Below are 6,659 nucleotides of genomic sequence, written 5' to 3' on the forward strand. Positions count from 1 at the left end.
TGACCCTATAGTGAACCCACTTTACCCCTCCCCACCCTACCCCGTGTCCTTGGCAGCTGGTCTGAATGAACCATACAAGGCCTTTGACTTCCTGTTGGGTTTGAGAATCAGAAGAAGGAGGTGAAGTGAGGTCAAGGTGTTTATGCCCCTGGGTGCCTCCCTTCTGGGTTGCTATGGGCTGGCTGTATCCTATGCCATAGGCCTCTGCTCCTCCCAAGGGCCCTCTCTAGTGACTCTCTCCTTCCAGGTCTAAAGCTATTCCCTCATTCCTCAGGTGCAGGGTTAACAGCTCTGTTCTTACCAGCCTGGGGCTATGCTCTGTCCTCTGCAATTCCCCTTTGTAAAACAGGCCCTCCTACAACTCTCCTAATTTGAGCGTGCCATCTGTTTTTTATTGGGATGCTGTTTCACACAGCAAACATTTTCAATATCATTTTCAAACATTTGCTTAATATCACGAAAATCTCCAAATACTCCCAAACTCTGGCTTTGAAAAAGTTGTCAAAGCCAACTTGAACACTGGTGATGTAAATGATCAATTCTATTGATATGGCAATGAACTATCTAGGGAAAATGATCTTAGTGCTTTATTTCTATAATATTTCTTTTGATCTTTTATCACTGGTGATGTAAATGATCAATTCTATTGGTATGGCAACGAACTATCTAGGGAAAATGATCTTAGTGCTTTATTTCTATAATATTTCTTTTGATCTTTTATAAAGATTCCATCTGACTCTCCAAAATGTCCATTGCTCGGCTTCCCTACATCTGTGTTCACAGGCAGTGAGGATCCCTCTGTGTGTTTTGTCGACTTAGCACAGTTTAATTCCATTTTTTGCCTGTCTCCTCTACTCGTCTGTTTCTCCAAAGAAAGCAGAGATGTGCTGTCTCTCTGTATCCTGTAGGACTAGAGTAGACTTGGCCCACGAAAGATTCTGCATAAATATTTCTTGCAGTGGATTTGGGGGAAGAATGGCACAGGCAGAAGAAGGTTCTCATTCCAACTACCATGACAAGTGGAATTAGAAGCTTCTTGATTTGAGTACGACATGGTGGTTAAGAGAGCTGACTCTGAAACCAGAGCTCTTGGATTTGAATCTGCTTCACCTTTCACTAGTCGAGTGATCTTGAGTAAAACGCCTTCCCTCCCTGAGACTCAGTGCTCTCATCTATAAAGTGGGCATATTATAGGACCTCCCTGACAAGGCTGCTGCAAAGTGTAAATGAGTGAGCTGTCCATGTGGAAACCTTACTCCAGTGTCGGCCCACAGTGGGCACTCAATACATGCTGTTGCTGATGTAGATGATAATGCTTCAATTCAGTAAACATCTCCCGAGCACCCACCTAGGTAGAGCTGAATAAGCTACTACTTGGCCATCCTGCCTTCCCTAAAGTCACCCCTGTGCATTTGCAGCAGTGTCCCAAGTAGGAGCTTGGAGTTGATTAGCTACCATTTATTGAACACCTATTTTTTTTCTGGATGATGCTCTTGTTTCTTTAAATACATTAGCTCTAATAATCGTCACAGTCTTCTTGCAATGTAGGTTTGCAGAAAACTAACTTTCCCAGGGTCACCCAGAAGAGATATGTGAAGCACTATCCATTCTGAAATCTGTCCCTCTTTAGAGTTCTGCATATTTTACCACACAATGGTTTCCCATATTTGAGTCATTCATATGTAAACACTACTGGTACCACTGTTTACTTATTTTCTATATACTTTGTTGATTTTTAGAACTTATCCTAGTTCTAAGCAATGATAAGAATAAAATTATGGGAGTTGCTTAGTTATGCATCAAAATCAATAGCTATTAAAATAATAAAAGTTTATTTCTCTGCCACCTAAATTTGTCTCTTGTGTTAGCAGACATACATGGCATCCATTAAGAAAGACTGCATTTTCAGAAAATATAATAGTGCCAAGATGGAAATAGTGTATAATAGGCAGTACACAAAGATAAGGAAAACAGGGCTGCAGTGGGTTCTCTCTTATTTTGTCCACGTATGGGACAGAAATAATGGAGAATATGGATGGAGACGCAAGAAGAAGAGGTGATGATTAAATAGAAAGACCACAGCAGAGTGAACAGAATACAGAATTAAAGGTACAGATACAGGAAGAGTCAAAAGACAATAGCATTAAAAATTACAGGAATTAAAAAAGGAAGAGGAACACTTCTTTCTGACACATTTCAGAAGCAAGAGATGTTGTAGAAACAGAGAAATATAAGCAGAGAGATTCAAGTTTGGGACTTCATTTCAGATGGCCTCGGTTGTTTTCATAAAGAAGAGTGCAAGACCAACTACAGGAATGGAGTCTAGGGACAAAGTCAGACATAGAGCCAGGTGGTGGAGTTCATTTTTCACTCTGGGTTTGGTTTCCCATTGGTGTTATATGTGTGTAACAAATACAAGCATGAGGCTCCCAGTTTTGGGGTAACTACTGTTTCTAGAGAAAGGATGTTCATGTGGGTCACAGGAAATGGCCTTAGAGAAGGGGTCTGTAGATGGGTAGGAGAGGCATCAAGACTAGAAGGGACTCTGGTCTCCTTGAAAGAAGAGAGACAGGTCTGGAACCATGTGCTTATATTTTAGCATCAAGAATTACATGAGATGGTGTGTTCAGGAAGAAACAGGTGGCATTTTTTGCTGGGAAGATACATTGTCATGCACCCTTGCATTCTGCCTATTATCTACTCTTTTCTGCTTGGCACAATAAAGCTTCTGAAAATGCAGTGTTTCTTAATGGAAGCCATGTATATGTCTGCTATCATAAAAGATAACTTCAGGTGGCATGGAAACACTCTTTTATTATTTTAATGGGTATTTATTTTGATGCATAACTAAGCAATTCCCATAATTTTATTCTTACCATTGCTTAGAACTAGAATAAAAAAACCAACTTAAAAACCAACTTAAAGTACATTGTAAATAAATAAACAGTGGTACTAGTAGTACTGCCATTAGGAAATGAGTCAATTTTCAAAAATTTAGCAAAAATAGACAACTAGGAATGGTGAACAATTCAATGCTGGCTCAGATAAAAGATGGTTGAGGAGTGGAAGACATCCTAAGTCATGACTTATAACAAGCAGTCAAATTCTTTCTGTAATTAGTTACCACATCAGAAAGGTAAATTCTAATAGAATGAGGATCTGGGACAATACTACATTAATATGCAGTGCATCTGTTTAACATTTTCTCATACACAGATGCTTGTAGAATTAATGAGGAATAGGAAATAAAAATCTGAGTGCTGGGCTAAGGCAGCTCTACTATGAGGTGTGCATAAGTCATTGAACATATGAAATAAGCATAATAACGTCTATATTAAAAGAGGGCATTCAGTACATTTTCAGGGCACAAGATCAACACACAAAACTCAATTGCATATCTCTACAATAGCAAAAAAAATGAAATTAAGAAGATAATTTAATTTCCAATAGCATCAAAAAATAAAATATTTAGGAGTAAATTTTAAGAAAGAAATGCAAGACTTGTATATTGAAAACTACAAAACATCATTGAAGGAAATTAAGGACTTTGATGGGAAGCCATCTGTGCTCATGGATTGGAAGACTCAGTGCTGTTAAGACGGCAATACTCCAGGGATCTACATATTGACTCAATACAATGCCTCTCAAAATCCCTGTTGCCCCATTTTTTTTTTTTTACAGAAATTGACAAGTTGATTTGAAAATTCATATGGAAGTACAAAGGACTCAGAATAAGAAAAACAATCTTGAAAAGGAGGTGCAAATTAAAACCATACTGAGATACTACTTTTATAGGCACTAAGGTGGTTATAGTAAAAGTTTACAGAAATTGACAAGTTGATTTGAAAATTCATATGGAAGTACAAAGGACTCAGAATAAGAAAAACAATCTTGAAAAGGAAGTGCAAATTAAAACCATACTGAGATACTACTTTTATAGGCACTAAGGTGGTTATAGTAAAAGACAGATAATAATAAGTGTTGGTGAAGAGTGGAGCAATTAGAACACTCATACACTGCTGGTGGAAATGTAAAATGATGCAGCTACTTTGGAAAACAGTGTGAAAGTTTCCTAAAAGGTTAACATAAAGTTACCTTATGACCCAGGAATTCCATCTCCAGGTACATTTTCGAAAGAAATCAAAAACATATCTCCACATGAAACCTTGTACAGGAACATTCAGAGCAGTATTATACATAATAGCCAAAAAGTAGTATCAACCCAATGCCCATCAACTTATAAATGGAAAAATAAAATGTAACAAAATCATAATGTAAAAATGTAAATAAAATAAAAGAAAAATGCATACAATGTAATATTATCAAGCAATAAAAAGGAATGAAGTACTGACACATGTTACAATGTGGACAAACCCTGAAAACACGATGCCAAGTGAAAGAAACCAGACACAAAAGGCCACATATTTTATGATTCTTTTTATATGAAATTACAGAATAGGAAAATGCATAGAGATGGAATGCAGATCAGTGGTTGTCTAGGGCTGAGGAGTTTGCAGAGAAATGGGAGTGATAGCTAACCACAAGGTTTCATTGTCAGAATGATAAAATGTTCTAAAATTGACTGTGGTCATGATTGCACACCTTTATGAATATACCAAAAAACATTAAATTGTACACTTTCAATGAGTGACTCATATAGTATGTGAATTATACTACAGTAAATATGTTATATTTAAAATAAAGAAGATAAAGACTACAGGATTAAATATGCTGCTGGCCAAATGTGAAAAACATAACTTGATCACAGCATGTGCTAAATCAAGGCACATTTGTTTGCCTGTTTGATCTTGCCTATGTCTTGAGCACCATGACATGACCTTCTCTGCTCCATATTGCAGACATCCCGGGAATTCTGGAATGGAAGGAAGGTCAGGAGAGGGTTTATTCCAAAACAAATACACTGAGAAGCATATCAGAAAAGACTCTTTCCAACATATGCATTCTATGTGCACTCGGCAGGAAAATATCTGGGGACACATCAAAAAGCTGTGCAAGCCATAACCCACCAACTGCTACAGTGTTAAGTCAACAGACCTTTTGTTGGACTTCATTGATGATAGCGGTTTATCCCGGTTGCAGATATGATAAAGTATCATTTCCACTTCAAATTCCAGCATCTTTTGAAAGATGTCCACTCTGGGGAAGTGAGGTGATCTGTGGTGAGTGGTAATGTGACTTCTGAAAGTTGAATGGATCGAGGGACTTGCCCATGAAGCTCCTTAATGCAGTCAGCATGATCCCCTCAAGGGAGAGTTCATCGTAATTAGTGGCATCACACGAATATCAAAAGCATTCATAATTATGGGAACTTCATTAGGATGTGTTGCTAAACATGTCCCCAAGATCACTTCTGATGCTGTTTTAATTTAAGAGTGATGTTGGTATTGGGAGTACTTGAAAATTATAAGTTGGTAATTCATTTGAAATTGAACTTTTGATAGTTGTTAAATAGTTTATGAGTTTGTGTGTTTTTCTTTTATTCCCATGTTTTGGTTGTGAGAAGCATACTCATAACTTGTATGTAAGATAAAGTGAATCACATGCTGTATTAGTTTTCTGTTGCTTTTTTAGCGGTTTACTATGATCACCACAGTATCTGTGGGTCAGAGTCTGGGCTCAGTGGGAATCGCAGTGGGTTTTCTGCTAATGGGCTCACAGGCCAAATTCAAAGTGTCAGCAGGGCAGTGCTCCTTATTGGGGGTTCTGGGGGAAAATCCACTCCCAAGCTCATTCAGGTTGTTGGTAGAACGGATTTCCTTCTCACACTTTCCACCTGGCCCAGCTCCATCTTCAAGTCAGCAACAGGTTGAATCTTCAGGATCTCAGGATTTGTAACTCTCTAAACTAACCTTTGCCTCATATCTCCAACTTTCCTTTTCTGCTGCATGCCTCTGACTCTCTTGCCTTCCCCTTCTGCTTGTAAGGGCTCATGTGATTATCTGGGTCCACATGGATAATCCAGGATAAACTCCCTATTTTAAAGTCAGCTGATTAATAACCTGAATTACATTGGCAAAGTCTCTTTTGCCATGTGAGTTAACTTAACCACAGAAGTAACACCAGGGGGTGAAGAACACGGGGGACAAAATTCTGCCTACAACAGTTGATGGTTAATTTTATGTGTTAACTTGACTGGGCACAGGGTGCCCAGACATTTGGGCAACCACTATTTCTAGGTGTGTCTTGATGAGAGTAACATTTGGGTTATTAGACTGAATAAAGCAGATGGTCCTCCCTAATGTGGGTGAACCTCATTCAATCAGCTGAAGGCCTGAATAAAGCAAAAAAAAAGCTGGGAAAGATGGTATTCGTCCTGCCTAACTGCCCTGCACTGGGATGTCAGTCTTTTCTAGGCTTTGGACTCCAACTGAAACATCAACTTTTCTTGGATCTTGAGCCTGTCAGCTTTCACACTGGAAATTATACCATCAGCCCTCTAGCTCTCTGGCCTCCAGGCTCAGACTAGAGCTACACATCAGATTTCCTGGGTCTCCAGCTTACTGACTGTAGATCTTGGGAATTCTCTCTCTCTCTCTCTCTCTCTCTCTCTCTCTCTCTTTCTCTCTCTCTCTCTCTCTCTCTCTCTCTCGTCTCTGTATATATATATCACATCCTTTGTTTCTGTTTCTCTGGAGAAC

Source organism: Galeopterus variegatus, unplaced genomic scaffold, assembly GCF_000696425.1.
Source record: "Galeopterus variegatus unplaced genomic scaffold, G_variegatus-3.0.2 Scaffold197, whole genome shotgun sequence".
NCBI classification, from domain to species: Eukaryota; Metazoa; Chordata; class Mammalia; order Dermoptera; family Cynocephalidae; genus Galeopterus; species Galeopterus variegatus.